The 18,956-nt window shown below is 37.4% G+C and overlaps 1 long non-coding RNA gene and 1 pseudogene across 1 annotated transcript; one reads left to right on the forward strand and one right to left on the reverse strand.

Annotated features, from left to right (window-relative positions):
- The first annotated feature begins 3,648 nt into the window (after positions 1 to 3,648).
- LOC123593096 lies at positions 3,649 to 4,494 on the forward strand (annotated as a pseudogene).
- Positions 4,495 to 15,764: 11,270 nt separating this feature from the next.
- Positions 15,765 to 18,502, reverse strand: LOC123593855. The gene is made up of 2 exons (XR_006710563.1): positions 18,368 to 18,502; positions 15,765 to 16,508 (listed from the first exon to the last, which is right to left on the reverse strand). It is a non-coding gene; the product is annotated as an uncharacterized LOC123593855 (long non-coding RNA).
- Between the last annotated feature and the right edge of the window lie 454 nt (positions 18,503 to 18,956).

Raw genomic sequence — 18,956 nt, forward strand, 5'->3', positions numbered from 1 at the left:
AAGAAACAGCTCCTGATTTCATTAGAAATAGGAGAATAGAATAGAATAGAACAGAATTCTATTTTTTTTAAGTTTCTTTTTTCATATTTCTGTTCTAATCTTTATTATTTCCTTTCTTCTATTGGTTTTGGGTTTCATTTGTTCTTTTTCTACCTCCTTTGGGTGTAAGGTTAGGTGGTTTATTTGAGATTTTTCTTACTTATACTCCTGTATTGCTAGAAGGTTCCCTCTTAGTACCGCTTCTCTTGCATTCCAAAGATTGTGGACTGTTGTGTTTTCATTTCCATTTGTCTCAAGTTTTTTTTTTATTTTCCCTTGATTTCTTTGTTGACCCATTCATTGTTTAGTAACATGTTATTTAATCTCCCTTTATTTGTACTCTTTCCAGGTTTTTTCTTGCAGTTGATTTCTAGTTTTATAGCATTGTTGTCGAAAAGATGCATGGTATAATTTGATATTTTCCAATGTGGAGACTTGTTTGTGGACTAATATGCAATCTATTCTGGAGAATGTTCCATGTACCCTTGAAAAGAATGTATATTCTGATGTTTTAAGGCGGAATGTTCTGAATATATCTGTTAGATCTGTGTGATTCAACAACACTGTTTCCTTGTTTATTTTCTATTTGATTGAACTATCCATCAATGTAAATTGGTGTTAAACTCCTCTACTTTTATGGTATTACTATCAATTACTTCTTTTAGGTTTGTTATTAGCTGCTTTATGTATTTGGGTCTTCCACTTGGGGTGCATAAATATTTACAAATGTTATATCTTTTTGTTGGAGTGTTCCCTCTATGATTATATAGTGTCTTTCTTTGTTACAATTTTTGTTATTTTGTTCAATACAGGTATTGCTACCCATTTTCACATCCATTTGTATGATAAATACTTCTCCATCCTTTTATTTTCAATCTGCATGTGTCTTTAGGTTTGAAATGTGTCTCTTGTAGGCAGTGTAAGGATGGCACTTGCTCTTTTATCCATTCTGTCACCCTATATCCTTTGAGTGGAGATTTTTGCCCATTTACATTCAAAGTAATTAGTGGTAGACATGTATTTATTGCTATTTTTTACTTTTTTTTGTTTTTATTTGTTTTACTTGTTTTTTTGTTTGTTTTACTTGTTTTATGATTGATTTTGTAGTTCTTCTCTGTTACTTTCTTTTCTTGCTCTCTTCTCTCATGGTTTGCTGGCTTTATTTAGTGATATACTTGGATTCTTTTCTCTTTGTTTAGTGCATATCTGTTATTGGTTTTTTATTTGTGTTACTATTTGGTTTTTATCTTTCTGGTATGTCTGAATTGTAGCCTTGTTGGATAGAGTATTCTTGGCTGCAGGTTTTTTTCCTTTCAGCATTTTGAATATATCTTGCCATTCCCTTCTGGCCTGAAAAATTTTTGCTGAAAACTCAGTTGATAGCCCTGTGGAGTTTGCCTTGTATGTAACTGTTTTCTTTTCTCTTGCTGCTTTTTAAATTCTCTCTTTATCACTGTTTTTTGCCATTTTAAGTACTATGTGTCTTATTGCGGACTTTTGTGTTGATTTTGTTTGAGGCTGAATGTGCCTCTTGGATCTGGATTTCTGTTTCCTACCCAGATTCAAGATGTTTTCAGGTATTAATTCTTCAAATAAATTTTATGCCTTCTCCTTCTAGGATTCCTATAATGGGAATGTTTTTACATTTGATGGTGTTGCTGAATTCCGTAAGTCTATTTTGATTCATTATTTTTTTTTCTCACCTGCTCAGTTTCTTTCTTTCCATTACCCTGTCCTCCAGATCACTGATCTACTTCTTTCAATCTATTATGTATTGTGTGTGGGATATTTTTTTTTTCAACGTTTATTTATTTTTGGGACAGAGAGAGACAGAGCATGAACAGGGGAGGGGCAGAGAGAGAGGGAGACACAGAATCGGAAACAGGCTCCAGGCTCTGAGCCATCAGCCCAGAGCCTGACGCGGGGCTCGAACTCACAGACCGCGAGATCGTGACCTGGCTGAAGTCGGACGCTTAACCGACTGCGCCACCCAGGCGCCCCATGTGTGGGATATTTTTAATTTGTTGCTGAGTTCTTTATTTCTGATTCATTCTTTTTTATGTTTTGTATCTTTTTGTCAAGATTCTCACCAGGTCCTCCATTCTTAAGTTCAGTGAGTATCTTTATGACCATTTTTTCTTTTTTTTGTATTCTCTATCAGGCATATTACTTATCTCCATTTCGCTTGAGTCTCTTGCTTTGATTTTGTTCTGTTCTCTCATTTTGGGACATATTCATCTGTATCCTCTTTTGTCTAATTCTGTGTCTGTTTGTATGTATTAGGAAAGTCAGCTATGTCTTCTGCTCTTGAAAGTAGTGGCCTTATGAAGAAGAGATCCTGTTGTGCCCTGCAGTGCATTGTCAACTGTTTATCAGAACATGGTGCTTCAGAGGTGTGTGCTTTGTGTGTTATACACACCCTGCTGTTGTGGCTGAGCTGCTTTTGCCTTCAGTACAGTCATCTGCAATGGTTCTTCACCTGTTATCAGCAAGGTTTGGGTCCTGTGTCATCAGTGGGTCAGTCTGGAGCTGCTTTTGGCTTGAGTTGAGTCAAACCAGGTGTTTGCCAGAGATATAGTACCACCAAGCTGCAGAGAGCTTTTCCTGCGTGGTCCCCTGAGAGGCCTTCATTGGTGGGTGGGGCCTGTAGTTAGATCTGATATCTTCCCCCAGGCCACTCCTGGGGCATAGTTGAACTGATGCGTGTGATTATGTTTCCAACCTCCCAGGGCAAGAGTTAACTTTGGATTAGTGCTGGTCCCTGTTGGGGCTGTTTGCACACTGCCAGGCTTGTGGCACTGTTTTGGAAAGCTTCCAGCCAAGGCATATTAGAGGGGGTAGGGGCATGTTGTTAGAAATTTAGGTGGTGAATATTGGTGCTGAACTAGTTCTTTCAGGTGTCTGTGTGCCTAGACTGGGGGGTGGAAGAGGGAAATGGTGCCTGCCAGCTCTTTTGTTCTTGGAAAAGTCTCCCAATGATCTTTGCCCCTCCAGCACATGCTCTGAAATCTGCTTCCTTTCATATTACCTTAGCAATTTTTCAAACTGCTGCTTTTTTGTTGTATCTCCGTGGGCTGTTATTTGCACTTTCTTTTTAAGGGTGACAAATGAGTTTCTTTTCGCTCTTCTGGCTCTCTCAGAGCCAAGCCTGCTGATTTTTAAAGTTCTGGGTATTGAGCCCCATTGATTATGGGAACTCATGAAATTCATCCTTTCCGGTTTTCAAAGCCAAATTCTAGGCGATTCATCTTCTGTGTGCAGATTCCCCATGCCTGGAGTGCTGGGAATGAGGGTCTTGTTCTCTCCCCTTTCTGAGCCCATGGTGTCCCTCCCTCAGACAGTCCTGCAGGTCCATTTAGCTCCCAACCATATCTCTGCTCTTGCTATCCTCCTTGATGTGGCCTCTTTTCTACATTTGGCTGTGGAGAGTCAGTTCTGCCAGTCTTTGGATTATTCTCTGGGTTATTTACACTGATGTGGGTGTTATCTAGTTGTATCCATAGGATGAGGTGAGCTTAGGATCCTCCTACTCCTCCACTTTCCCGAGAAGCCTACAACTATAAATTTAACTCAGCACTGCTTTGTATTTGTTAATTTCCCTGTGATTTCTTCTTTGACCCACTATTTCGTTAAGAGTGTCGTTTAAGCATAGGAACTGGTGGACATGGTGGTGGCCTTGGGTATTGTGACTGATGTGCTGGTGGTCTCTGAAATACTTTTTGGTGGTCACACTTGTGTGCACTGGCTGATTGTTGTGCAGCTGGCAGCATGTCTGTGAGTGAGATCTTCGTGGAGCTGCAGGGCTTTTTGGCTGCCAAGCAGGACATCTAAGAGGAAATCTGAAAAGTTGTACAAAGTTTATAACAAACAGCTTGAGCGATTTTAACTCTACTGCAGGGGGTCCAGCAGGGTCCTGGTTTTCAGGATATTCCAAAGAGGTGTTTGAAAGCTTGAGAACACTTTGGTACAGTAAAAACACATTTAATGTCTTCAGAGACCAAGTTCTCTGCTGAACAGTATTACGGATTTCATGAGCACTGGGGGTTTGTGCTGCAGCTTTTGGTCTTCTTGGTAACATTTGTTGTGTATTTGGAATCAGAAACACTAATGACTCCAGAAGTGGTTACTGAAGTTCTTGGCATTGAGCCATATTGGGAGAAAGGATTTCATCTGGATGTAGAAGATCATCTTTGAGGAGTTCTAATTCTTGCCAGTGAATTTTCAAGGCTCTCTGTCAACAGTGTGACTGTTGGAGGCTACTCCCAGATCCTCCACATCTACACTTTCATCAATGAACTGAATTCTAGCTTCTGCCTTCCCAACCCGAAAAACGACTCCCTGAGGAATTGCTGTGATGGCTTCAAGTATGATCTGAAAAAAGTAGAGGAGGTGGTCTATGATCTCACCATCCAGGGCTTCAGTAAGGAGACAGCAGTGGCTTATGCAGAGAAATAGGTGGCCATCTATGCGCCTGGCCCTGCTGACTTCAGTGGTTGCCAGTGAGTGTGAGCACAGTGTCTCTCAAGGTAGTTAGGATTGTTCTGTTGCTAAATACCATGCTTTATTTTCTTAACCAGTGTGTGGTATAATTATCAAAATTGAAACAATTTTGGGGGGGTAAAAATATAACCTTCACAAGGACAGATTTTCTTTATTGTTTTAGTGAATTTGCTCTGTAATTCAGTGTATTTCAGTTTTGTCAAAAAGTGTAAATGTCAGTCTCTTTGTGAAGTCCTTTTCTTGCTTACCCTGATGCTGTTGATATACTGACTGGGACGTTTCTTGTCTTCTGTTTTTTTTTTTGTTTTTGTTTTGTTTTTTGTTTTTAAAGAGTGTTGTGTTGTCTAATTTCCATTTATTGGTGAATTTTAAAGTTTTCTTTGTTTTTTTTTTCTAGGTTTGTGATGAGAAGAGTTTTTTTTTTTAATAATTTCAGTCTTTTATTGTTTAAATTTTTTTTTTAATGTTTATTTATTTTTGAGACAGAGACAGAGCATGAATGGGGGAGGGTCAGAGAGAGGGAGACACAGAATCTGAAACAGGCTCCAGGCTCTGAGCTGTCAGTACAGAGCCTGACGCGGGGCTCGAACTCACGGACCACGAAATCATGACCTGAGACGAAGTCGGCCACTTAATCTACTGAGCTACCCAGGCGCCCCCCCCCATTCTTTTAAAATTTATTAAGATTTGTTTTGTGTTCTAACATATAATCTGCCCTGGACAATGACCCACATGCACTTGAGAAAAATATATACTCTGCTGTTATTTGGTGGTGTGTTCTTTATACATCTATTAAGTTTAATTAGTTTGCAGGTTGTTCAAATAATCTTTTCCTTATTAATCTTTTGACTGGTTGTTCTATTCATTACTGATTATGTGTATTGACGTCTCCAACTGTAATTGTAGAATTACCTATTTCCCCTTTCAATTCTGTCAATTTTTTCATAAATTTTGGAGGTCTGGTGTTCAGTGCATGTATATTAGTGATTGTTATTTATTTCAGTGAATAAATTCTTTAATCAATAAAATATCACCTTTATTTGTCTCTTGTAACAGTTTCTGATGTAAAGTCTATTTTATCTGATAATAGTATAGGCATCCAAGCTGTCTTTTAGTTACTATTGGTATAGGACATCTTTTTCTATCCCTTCACTTTTGTTGAAATAGATCCAAAGTATGTCATTTGTAAGCAGCATATTCCTGGATCATTTTAAAATTCATTCTGCTAATCACTACCCACTTGAGAGTTTAATCTACTTACACTGAAAGTAATTACTGATAAACAAGGGCTTACCTGTGATATTTTGTTATTTCCTTCTGTAGTCTTACAGCTTTTTTGCTCCTCATATCTTCCATTACGTCCTTCATTTGTGTTTACTTGATTTTTGTAGTGATACACTTTGAACCCATTTTCATTTCATTTTGTGTATATTTTATAGATATTTTTATTGTGGTTACCATAGATGTTATATATAATATGTTGAAGTTGGAGCAATCTAATTTTAATTGATGCCAACTTAACTTCAATTGCATACAAAAATTCTACTCCCAAATAGCTCCATTCCTCTTCTTTATGTTACTGATATCAGAAATTACATCTTTATACATTATGTGTATAATAACATAGACTTATAATTATTTTTTATGTGTCTGTCTCTTAAAATCAGTAGAAAAAAGTTAAAAACCAAAATTACAATGATATTGGTGTATGTACTTGCCCACATGTTTACTTTAACTAAAGATCTTTATTTCTTCATGTGGCTTCCAATTACTGTCTGGCATTCTTTCATTTCAACCTGAAGGATTTCCTTTAGTATTTCTAAAAGGGCATGTGTAGTAGTAATGACTGCCCTCAGCTTTTGTTTATCTGGGTCTTAATTTCTGCCTTGTTTTTCAGTAAATGTCTTGCTGGATATAGAATTTCAGGCTGGACATTTTTTTTTTCTTTTAGCACCTTAAATATACAATCCTATTGATTCTGGTTTCCAAGGTTTCTTATTAGAAATTACCTGATAATTTCCTTGAAGATCCCTTATAAGTAATTATAGTGTAAGTGCCTGACATTAGCTTTTTTGATTATAGTGTAAGAGGCTGATATTAAGCTTTGATTGTTGGAGACATCCATTTCAAAGATATCCATCTTGAATAAACATACTGCCCCCAGTATGACAGAACTACTGGCTAAACAACTAAATAAGGAGTCAAGCCTTCTCCACCCATTGAGTTCCCCTTTCAGAAAGCCTTGTTTTTTCAAAGTTCCCTGACAGTTGTTTCTGAGGTGCAGCTTATAATCATATAAGAGTTGCCAGGGCTGGTCCCACTACAACATTGGCTCCAGCTGGGAAGTGTCACAAGCAGCATGGGCCCAAGGGAGTGCCTCAGGAATTCCTAGCTGCTGTCATTATTGATAGGCTGAGACTATCAAAGCAGTAATGAATTGTTTCTTTCTTGCTGCTCTGAAGATTCTTTTTGTCTTTGTCTTTTGGTAATTTGATTATACTGTGTCCCAAGTTGAGTTTCTTTGAGTTTATCCAACTTGGAGTTTGTTCACCTTGTTGTAGATATGTATCTTTCAGCAAATTTGAGGAAATTTCAGACATTATTTCTTAAAATAATCTTTCTATTTCTCTCTCTTCTCCTGGGATCACCATATTATGTGTGATTTTTTGTTGTTGTTGAAAATTATTTGTTTGACTATTATAACATGGTAACTCTGGAATTCAGATTCTCCCCATTCTTTAGGGTCTGGTGTTTAGTTTTTTGATTGTCAAAGACTGTAGTACTCCATTTTTGAGACTTTTCATCTATTTTTGCAAAAACTGCTTTTTGCTCTGTGTGGTAACTGAAGTCTCTATTCCTTTAGCTCATGTTTAGCTAATGTTTTAACAAAGATTTCCCTGAATACCAAGAACTCCCCTTGGGCTTTGCAAATTGACCTTATGTTAGAGTAGTCCTTTAGCACTTAGCTAAGTTTGTCCTGAGCCTAAGAATCAACCCAAGGTGAAAGCTTAAAGTCTTCTTAGGTCTTTCTGGGCATGCATGTGGCTTTCTAAATTCCTTTGTATACATGGCTGCTTCTGAATGTTCTAATTTCTTAAACAGTCTCACCTCAGCTTCTCCAGACCTCAAATGGCCTATTATATATTTTCACTTGTAATCTCTTGCCCCAGACATCTGTGAATCTTATAGGTATTAAGAGCAGCTCCCACCATGTATCTGCCCAACTTCCAAGTTATATGTAACAGACATGTGCCTTGTATCTCCCAGTTTAAAACAGGTACACACAACTTTCAAGAAAGGTCTGCTTTGTTCCCAGCTCAAGGAAGGGAACTGGAAACTGAACTGCTGCTGCTGCTTCAACACCAAAATCACTGTCATGACTGCAAGGGGAAGGAATGAGTACAAGTGTCACAAAACTTTCCTATTAGTTTGAAGATGTTTTTTCTTGATCAGATGTTTGCCTGATTGCTATAAACCTTTGACTTTTTCCACAGCTATGACAAAGTTGGTTCAGACAGGATCCCCCCCCCCCCCACCCCAGTAGTTCTATGGGAGAAACAAGAGCTTGGAGCCTCCTACTCCACAGTTGTGCTTACATATCTGAATAGATTTTTCATTTCATTTCATTTCATTTCATTTCATTTCATTTCAAGATTTTTAAATGATCAGATTTTAGTTTTGTTTACATTATTTTCAATTTCTAATTTTACTGAACTGTGATATTTGTATTTTGTGGAGTTTATTGAAAGTTTTTTTTGGTTCTAATATACTTTTATATTTTCTGAATGTACCGTCAACATCGGTTAATTATTTTTAGAGCACACAGTTTAAAAGACGCATCTAGATATTTATTAGGTTCACTTTTTAAATATTCTATGTATATATTTTAGTGCAGAGTTTCTCAAATTTGTCACTATTAACATTTTGGACCAGATGATTCTTGGTTGTGTGCATGTATGATGGAGGTAGTTGTGGTTGTCCTGTGCTTTATAAGATATTTAGCAGCATCCCTAGTTTCTACATGAAATACTAGTAATATCATCTCTCAGTTGTGACAACCAAAAATATCTCCAGAGATTGCTAAATGTCCTGTGGTGGGCAAAATCACCTTCTGTTGAGCACCATTGTTCTAGAGTATGGATTAGCAAAAAGTTTTTCTGTAAAAGGCCAGATGATAAATATTTCAGACTTTGTAGGCCATGTGGTCCCTGTCATTAGACAACTATGCCTTTGTAGTATAAAGGCAGTAGCTGACAATACATAAAAGAACTGAAATGGCTGAGTTCCAAAATCTTAATTTATAAAAACAGGTATCAGGTTGAATTCGGCTCAAGGCCTGTAGTTATTGCACTGTATCGCCAACCTTTGTATTGTATTGTTTGTATTGTATTGTACTGTATTGCCAACCTTTGTTCCAGAACTTCAATTGCTCTCTACTACATTTGGTATAAAATCTGGGAGTATATTAAGGTCTACTATACCTAATTTGTTTCCCTTTATCCTTATATCTCTTACAATTTTTTTTATGGATCCTGATAACTTATTTGATACACAGATATTTAAAACTTTTACTATCCCTTGAAACTGGTCTTTTAAAAACATCATTTGAGTGCTGGTTTTCTGATTTAATATTGTTTTGTTTGAATTCAACATGTGGCAGCTAGGTAAATAAACCCTGAATTATTTGTACATTTATTGGCTTACTAATGTATTATTTTATATTTCAAACAGTCTGCATTATTTTTGGATATCTTTCTTTTTTACAATCTGATAGCACTTAATAGGTAACTTTATATTAGGTGATGTGGCAGATAAATTTGTTGTACTTTATGCTGAATTATACTGTAAAAAAGTAAAAGAAAAAAATATTTTTAGTAATAGTTCTGTTCTCATTGTTCCATTGATTTTTCTTCTATAATTACAAAATATTGTGTTCTGCTCTACTAAGTACCTTTATAATTATAAACTTTTGTATTTTATGAATCTTCTATTTCCATAGTATCTAATAATTCCATATTATAGAACCAATGATAAAATTAATGTTTTTTCTTTCTTTCTAACCATCCTTTAATCCCTATGTTAGTGCCTTTTAAAATGTTTCTCAGTTTTTATCATTTTACTATTAAATACAAATCTATAACTTGATTTGTCAGTTGTAAATGATATAATTGGGCTTCTAGCTTCTAAAGATGAAAGAATCAATATGTTTACATTGCATTGATTATGTTACACTTTCACCTTCCATAGTATGCTGGATCCATTCTTTGTTAATTTCCAAAGCTAAAAACCTCTAAAAATTCCCATCTGTAACTGATCACTTTGGATTTAATTTTCCCTGGATACCTTCTGCTAGTACTCAATAACTCATCTGTCTGGCTCCTATTTAGAGATTCTTCCTCTAATAACCATGGATTTTCTCCTTCCTCCAACTTGAAGATCACATATGTTTTTCTAATACTGTACTCTATAAATGGAAAATAATTTGGGATTTAGATCAGCTGCATGTGCTTCAATACTTCTGAATGTAAAGGAAGCTATAGCTTAAGAGCTGCACATTGATGGGATTCATCTGAGGTGCTCATTTTTGAGGAGATGACAAAAGAATGAATCTCCTTAGATCCCTGAATCTCAGGACAAAATAATATTAACTTCTAAAAATGGCCCAGGTGCTTTGGGTTTTATAAAAGGGACCACATAGGGATTTCACTTTATCTCCTCATGTCAAACAAAGTAGAGAACCATACAAAATTGGACAATAGAGAGTGCAAAATCGGACAATGACAGGGAACTCTTAGGAAAAAGGAAACAACTTGGGTGAACCCTATTTTGGCCAGAGTTTGGAAAATTTCTATGGCACAGCATAACAAAGGGACCCCCCCTCGCCCCGCCCACCACGCCTCCAAAAAAAAGCCTGACAGTCTCAATAAGTTGAGGAGACAATGTTAGGAGTTTAGAATGCTGAGGCAACTAGAATTTGCCAGACAAAACACTGGAGAGGAAAGAGCTGCACTAAGTGAGAGCCATGAGATCTGCAGAAAGGTCTCTGTGAATCTTTGGCTGAGTATGGACTTGTGCTTGCATGTAAGAAAACTATTCAAGGTTATGGAAAGAACTGCTCGGAAGGTGTAGAGTGGAAAATACAGAAAAAAGAAGTTTTTTATCCCACCAGCCAGAGTGGAAAGGTTTCTTAATTAATGGAGGATATGTAGAATAACCTGAAGGCTACAGGAACAAAATTGGTACTAGAACAAAATTAGCCCTAAACCAGAAGGTGTTCTGAATCCTACAGAACAAAGCTTAATAGCAGACCTTGAGAGGATCAAACTAATTCCAAATAACATAGCTTTATTCCAGAGAAAGCCCCAAAACATTTTAAAATACCAAAAAATATAGCACCCAATAATGTAAAATCCATAACAACTAGAATCTAATAAAAAAAATTACAAAGCATGCAAAGAAGGCACATATGACCCTTAACCAGGAGAAAAGTTAATTAGTAGAAACAGAACAGGATATGACACATATGCTAAAAGTAGCAATCATGAAAAACAGGATTGCATTCTCGAGGCAATGACGTGGCAAGGTCTGCTCATCCACTGGGATGCGAATGTGTCTGTACAGAGTCCTTTAAGCAGGGCCCAGATGCTTCCACTCCTCCTCGGTGAACTCCACAGTCACATCCTTGAATGATGGTGCTGCCTGTAACAGCACATTTCTGATCAATCTGGAGTGTTTAGAAACTGGTGACATGACCTCTGAAAACTCTTATATAATGTTTACTGTTAACAGTTTAAAACAAAATATAAAATAAATAAAATTATAAAATGTTATTAAAAACCTAACTCTGTCTTATAGTCTGAGGCATCACACAATTAGTATCAATATTATTTTCATGTCCTAATTCATCTGTATATATTTCAAAAATATGTACATATGCTACCAGTTAATATTACTACTGATAAAACTTAGTGCCTTAAAATTTTTTTTTAATATTTATTTATTTTTGAGAGAGAGAGAGGAAGGGAGGAGCAGAGAGAGGGAGACAGAATCTGAAGCAGGCTCCAGGCTCCAAGCTGTCAGCACTGAGCCTGACACGGGGCTCGAACCCATGAACCATGAGATCATGAACTGAGCTGAAGTTGGACGCTTAACCAACTGAGCCACCCATGTGCCCCAAACTTAGTACCTTCTTAAAGATAAAGTCATTATAAATAAGCTTCCCATAATCATTTCCTGTATACCAGTGACTCACTAGGGTACACACATCCTCACTCTGGGTCCTCTGCTAGGGTAATGGGGAATCAATAAAGAGATCCATTTAAACCCTGGAGGTAGTACTCAGAACCAGACTTGTATTTCAGAGGCACATATTTATATTCAATTGATTCCCAACAGAGGTAACCAAGGCAATCCAACAGAGAAAGTATATACTTCTCAACAAATGGTGCTATAACTTTCAAACTTATAAAAGGAAAAAAAAAGTGACAGGCTTGTGACCATATTAGGCAAATATTTCTTAGATAAGACACACAAAAAAGTATAAGTTACTGTTTTGGGCTGAACTGTGTCTCCCATGTATGTTGAAGCCTTAACCCCTATGTGGCTGTATTTGGAGATAGGGCCAGACCATAAGGAGGTAATTAAGGTTAAATGAGGTGATAAAGGTGGGGTCCTGATCTGATAGAATTGATGTCCTTAGAGGAAGAGGTAGAGGCACCTGAGAACACTCTCGTTCTGTGTGTGTGCACAGATAAAAGGCCATGTGAGGACACAGAAGGTGGCCCTCTGCAAGCCAGGAAGAGAGATTGCACCAGAAACCAATACTGATCCCATCTTGCTCTTGGACTTATGTTGTTGAATCTACCTGGTCTGTGGTATTTTGTTATGGCAGTCCAAATAGATTAATACACCCATGAAATAAAAGCATTGAAAATTATGAAAATTGATAAATTTAAACCTCTGCTCTTTTTTTCTTTAAGATTTTATTTAATTTCCAGTTAGCTAACATATAGTATAATATTAGTTTCAGGTGTACAAATCAGGTATTCAATATTTATATGCAACACCCAGTGCTCATCACAAGTGTACTTCTTAACACCATCGCCTATTTAACCTGTTTCCCACATACCTCCCCTCCGGTAACCATCAGTTTGTTCTGTTATAGTTGAGTATGGTTCTTGGTTTGCCTCCCTCTTTCTTTTCCTTTCCCTATGATTATTTGTTTTGTTTCTTAAATTCTACATATGAGTGAAATCATATGATACTTGTCTTTCTCTGACTGACTTATTTCGCTTAGCATAATACTCTGTAGCTCCATCCACATTGTTGCAAATGGCAAGATTTCATTCTTTTTTATGGCTGAGTGATATTCCATTATATATATATATATATATATATATAAATTCATCTGCCATCCATTCATGTGTCAATGGATGCTTGGGCTATTTCCATAATTTGGCTGTTGTCGATAATGCTGCTACAAACATCGGGGTGCATGTATCCTTTTGAAGTAGTACTTTTATATTCTCTGGGTGAATACCAGTAATGCAATTTCTGGGTCGAAGAGTTCTATTTTTAACTTTTGGAGGAAACTCTACACGATTTTTCAGAACGCTGCACCAGTTGGCATTCTCAACAGTGTAGAAGGGTTCCCCTTTCCCCATATGCTCACCAGCATCTGTTGTTTCTTATTGTTGATTTTAGCCATTGTGACAGGTGTGAGGTCATACTGTAGTTTTGATTTGTATTTCCCAGATGATGAGTGATGTTGAGAATCTTTTCATGTGTCTGTTAGCCATCTGGATATCTTCTTTGGAAAAATGTCTATTCATATCTTCTGCCCATTTTTTAATTGTATTATTTGTTTTTTAGCTGTTGAGTTGTTTAAGTTCTTTATATATTTTGTATACTAACCTTTCATCAGATATGTTGTTTGCAAATATCTTCTTCCATTCCAAAGGTTGCTTTTTAGTTTTGTTGATTGTTTCCTTTGCTGTGCAGAAGCTTTTATTTTGATGAACTCCCAATAGTTTATTTTTCCTTTTGTTTCCCTTGCCTCAGGAGACATATCTAGAAAGAAGTTACTGTGGCTGATGACAAGGGTTACTGCATGTGTTCTCCTCTGGTATTTTAATGGTTTCCTGTCTCACATTTAGGTCTTTCATCCATTTTGAATTTGTTTTTGTGTATAGTCTAAGACAGTACTCCAGTTCCATTCTTTTGCATGTTGCTGTCCAGTTTTCCCAACACCGTATGTTAAAGAGACTGTCTTTTCCCCATTGGATAGTCTTTCCTGTTTTGTGTAACATTAATTGACCTTATAGGTGTGGGTTCATTTCTGGGTTTTCTATTCTGTTCCATTGATCTGTGTCTATTTTTGTGCCAGTACCATACTGTTTTGATCACTACAGCTTTGTGACATAACTTGAAATCTGTAATTGTGATGCCTTCAGTTTTTTCTTTTCAAGATTGTTTTGGCTATTTGGGGTCTTTTGCAGTTCCATACAAATCTTAGGATTGTTCTACATTGGTGAAAAATGATGTTGGTATTCTATGCATTGCATGTATAGAATGCCTTGTGTAGTATAGACATTTTAACAATATTTGTTCTTCCAATCCATGAGCATGGAATGTCTTTCCATTTCTTTGTGTCTTCTTCAATTTCTTTCATCAGTGTTTTATAGTTTCCAGAGTAGAGGTCCTTGACCTCTGTGGTTAGGTTTATTAGTAGCTATCTCATGGTTTTTGGTGCAATTGTAAAAGGGATGAAGCCCTTAATTTCTCTTTCGGCTGCTTCATTATTGGTGTATAGAAATGCATCATATTTCTTTATGTTGATTTTGTATCCTGAGACTTTACTGAATTCATGTATCAGTTCTCATAATTTTTTGGTGGAGTCTTTCAGGTTTTTTATATAGAGTATCATGTCATCTGCAAATAGTTAAACTTTTACTTCTTCCTTGCTGATTTAGATGCCTTTTATTTATTTGTGTTGTCTGATGGCTATAGCTAGGACTTTTGTATTATGTTAAGTAACAGTGGTGAGAGAGGACATCCCTATCTTGTTCCTGACCATAGAGGAAAAGCTACCAGTTGTTCCCCATTGATTATTATATTAGCTGTGCATTTTTTGCATATGGCTCCCTTATTATGTTGAGGTATGTTCCCTCTAAACCAACTTTGTTGAGGGTTTTTATCATGAATAGATGTTTGTATTTTGTCAAATGCTTTTTCTGCATCTATTGAAAGGATCATATGGTTCTTATTCTTTCTTGTATTATTGTGGTGTATCATGCTCATTGATTTGTGACTATTGAACCACCTTTGAATTTTGGGACTAAATCCCACTTGAACATGGTGAGTGAATCTTGGATTTGATTTGCTGGCATTTTGCTGAGAATTTTTACATCTATGTTCATTAGGGATATTGGCCTGTAGTTCTCTTTTTTAGTGGAGTCTTTATCTGATTTTGGTATCAGGGTAATGCTGACCTCATAGAATGAGGTTGGAAGTTTTCCTTCCTTTTCTATTTTTTTGGAATAGTTTGAGAAGAATAGGCATTAACTCTTTTTAAAATGTTTGGTAGAATTCCCCTGTGAGGCCAGGGTTTTTGTTTGTGGGAGATTTGTGTTACTGATTCAATGTCTTGCTGGTTATCGGTCTATTCAAGTTTTCTATTTCTTCCTGTTTCAGTTTTGGAAGTTTATATGTTTCTAGGGATTTATCCATTTATTCCAGCTTGTTCAATTTTTTGGCATATAGTTTTTCATAATATTCTTATATTATTGTTTATATTTTTATGCTATTCATTGTTATTTCTCCTCTTTCATTTGTGATTTTATTTATTTGGGTCCTTTCTCTTTCCTTTTTCATAAGCCTGGCAAAGGGTTTATCAATTTTATTAATTTTTTCAAAGAACCAGCTTATGGTTTCATTCACTGATCTGTTCTACTGTTTTTTGTTTGTTTCTATATCATTTATTTCTGCTCTAATCTTTATTATTCCCTTCCTTCTGTTGGCTTTTAGAACTTGCTTGTTGAGGTTGTTGTTGAGGTTGTTGTTGTTGAGGTTGTTCACTTGTTGAGGTTGTTGTTGTTCTTTTTTTTTGGGGGGGGGGTTCCTTTAGGTTTAAGGTTAGTTTATTTGAGGTTTTTCTTGTTCCTTAAAGTAAAAACCTCTGCTTTTTGAAAAATACTATTAAGAATATGAAAAAACACAGGCTGAGGGAAAGTATCTACAAATCATTTATCTTTGGAAAAACTTTTGTAGCATATATACAACTCTTGAAATCAGTAAGAAACAACTTTTTAAGATGAGGAAAAGATCAAATAGGCACTTCATCAAAAAGGAACAGATGACAAACAAAAACATACTCATTATTATACATTAGAAAAATCAAATTAAAACTAAAATGTAATACCATTACAAAGCAATATGATGGCTCAGATAGAAAAACCTGACATCATTAAATTCAGATGAAGATGCAGAGCAACTAGACCGCTCACATCCTGCTGATGGAAACGAAAAATGGTACGGCCACTTTGAAAAAGTATGACAGCTCCTTATTATGCCAAACATACACTTCTTATGAGATCCAGCAATGTCATTCACTCCTTGGTATTCACCCAAGAGAGTGAAGACATATGTCCACACATAGAAACCTGCATATAAATGTTCATGGCTGAAAATTATCCAAATATGCATCAGTTGGTGAATGGATAAACAAACTGTGAACCGCCACATAAAAGATCACTACTCTTCATTAAACATAAATGAACTGAAACATGGACCTGACACCAAATAATGGCACTTTGATTTTCAGATCTGTCATATAGGTGACTCTGGACAATTGACTGACATTCTTGGATCTTTAAAGGTTCTTTAAAGTTTTCAATAAGTCAGAGGTAGATGAGCATGGAAACTCTTCATGAATCATCATGTAAGGTGATGGACACATGTGACAACAGCATCTGTAAAGCATGGGGCCATTTAGGAAAAGTGAAGGCAGACTTTCTTTCTTCTTCCTGGTTAAGGGTACCCACAGACCTCATTCTCACAAGCTTTCCAACAAAGTGGCCTTTCCTGAGCAACTCACCTTGCTCTTCTCAAAGCTGGACCACACTTCCCACTGTCACACAATATTGTGACTTCTGAATGTGGTGGCATCACCAAGTCTGTCTCATTCTTTTTTTTTTAATTTTATTTTTAATTTTTAAAAATTTACATCCAAATTAGTTAGCATATAGTGAATCAATGATTTCAGGAGTAGATTCCTTAATGTCCCTTACCCATTTAGCCCATCCCCCCTCCCACAACCCCTCCAGCAACCCTCAGTTTGTTCTCCATATTTATGAGTCTCTTCTGTTTTGTCCCCCTCCCTGTTTTTATATTATTTTTGTTTCCCTTCCCTTATGTTCATCTGTTTTGTCTCTTAAAGTCCTCATATGAGTGAGGTCATGTGATTTTTGTCTTTCTCTGACTGACTAATTTCACTTAGCATACTACCCTCCAGTTCCATCCATGTAATTGCAAATGGCAAGATTTCATTCTTTTTGATTGCCAAGTAATACTCCATTGTATATATATATATATATATATATATATACCGCCTCTTCTTTATTCATTCATCCGAGGGACATTTGGGCTCTTTCCATACTTTGGCTATTGTTGATAGTGCTGTTATAAACATGGGCGTGCATGTGTCCCTTAGAAACATCACACCTGTATCCCTTGGATAAATGCCTAGTAGTGCAATTGCTAGGTCGTAGGGTATTTTTAATTTTTTGAGGAACCTCCATACTGTTTTCCAGAGTGGCTGCACCAGCTTGCATTCCAGTCTGTCTCATTCTTGACAGGGGGATCAAGAAATGCTTCTGGCTGTGCAGACCTTTGTGGGTTCTCCTGTCTCCACTCTGAAATTCTGGATTGAAGTCTAAGGTGAAGGGGTGCTCTCTTCCAGGGAAGATTCTTATTACCAGAGTCCCTTGCTTCCTGCTTCTTAAAAGCTGCTTTGCTCTAAAATGAATTTCCTAGGAGCCCCAGCTCCTGAGCCTGAGGAACTAATTTTAAGGCCACAAAGTGGAGCCTCTTGGAATTCACTATAACCTCAGACTGAAAATACAGACTGCCAGTGCATTGGGGGCTAGAAGGCTCTGTCTGACTCAAGGGATCTGAGGAGACACCAGAAATCCTAGAACACATTTGAGGCATGGTAGATTCTATCTTACATTCACTTCCCATTATATCTCTGGGGATTTAGGGACAGGTCACTCTGCTAAGTGCTCTGAAGGCTGCAGTGCTGTTTTTAGGAAGGTGTTACATTTACACAAAGCCTGAGGTTAGAAGTAAAGCACACCTGCCCTTGAATCCAAACTCCCTCCCTACCTTCTGACCTGGGCACATTCACTCCACCAACCTGAGCCTTGGTTGTTATTTTTAATGCAAATGATTATACCCATCTCACAGAATGGTTAGAATGGTTGTGAGGTTTACATAAACTACCCAATTAAAATGAACAAAATGTCTTCTAAATATAAAACAACAGTTGTCACTTACTCAGGGCTTAGTACTCTGAACCAGCCTATTTGATTTACAACTTAGACTTACGTTTCAAAACAACGCCATGAGACAGTTATTAATACCTTCATTGTCAGTTGAGATACTTCTTATCCAGGTTCCTTTTCTAGTTCCTGCTTACAGGTGACAGCTGGAATTTACCCCTCCCCCCCCCCCAACCTCGTCTTTCTGGCTCCAGAGCTTGGGTACCACCGCAGACCCACCTCTGGTGCTCTTTGGCACGCTCACAGTCTACAATATAAATACTTTTTACCTTCCTGCTACCAACAGGGGCTTTTCTCTGGTTGTGCTGCAGGTGGGGCCGGGCACCGATTCCCGCAGATCCCAGCGTGCATCGAACACCTGTTCCTGACGTGGGCTCAGTCTCAACTGCATCCGGAAGCCTGACTTGGAGGTTGAGCCCAAGGGTGGGGGTAGGAGTGAGGGGGATGGTCCTTAAGACTTCCTGCTCCCGCAGTCTGGGTCACAAGCCCACTCTACTCAGTGTTTCCAGGCAGCGCAGAGTCTCCACACCAGCCTTCCATTCCAGATGTGTACAACCAAGGCCTAGGCAGCACCTCCCCACCAGGGCAGAGAGTGCAGAAGCAGGAAGGCAGAGCAGGGCCTGCACGCGCGGGGGTGTGGCACAGACGGTTCGTGCACAGACTGTTGCACGATGAGCCAGCCAGATTCAAGATCACATTTGCCATAAACCTCCACGCCTTGACGTTACTTTGCAGTTTCTTAGACGGTTGGAAAATGTCTTTGATAGTGTCTCCTACCCAGGATCGCTCAGAGCCTCCAGGTGTAGAGGTTAAATTTGAACATTAAAGCGAAATGCAATGTGTGGTCCTCCATCAAAC

The sequence above is a fragment of the Leopardus geoffroyi genome, chromosome D4 (genome assembly GCF_018350155.1).
Source record: "Leopardus geoffroyi isolate Oge1 chromosome D4, O.geoffroyi_Oge1_pat1.0, whole genome shotgun sequence".
Classification (NCBI taxonomy): domain Eukaryota; kingdom Metazoa; phylum Chordata; class Mammalia; order Carnivora; family Felidae; genus Leopardus; species Leopardus geoffroyi.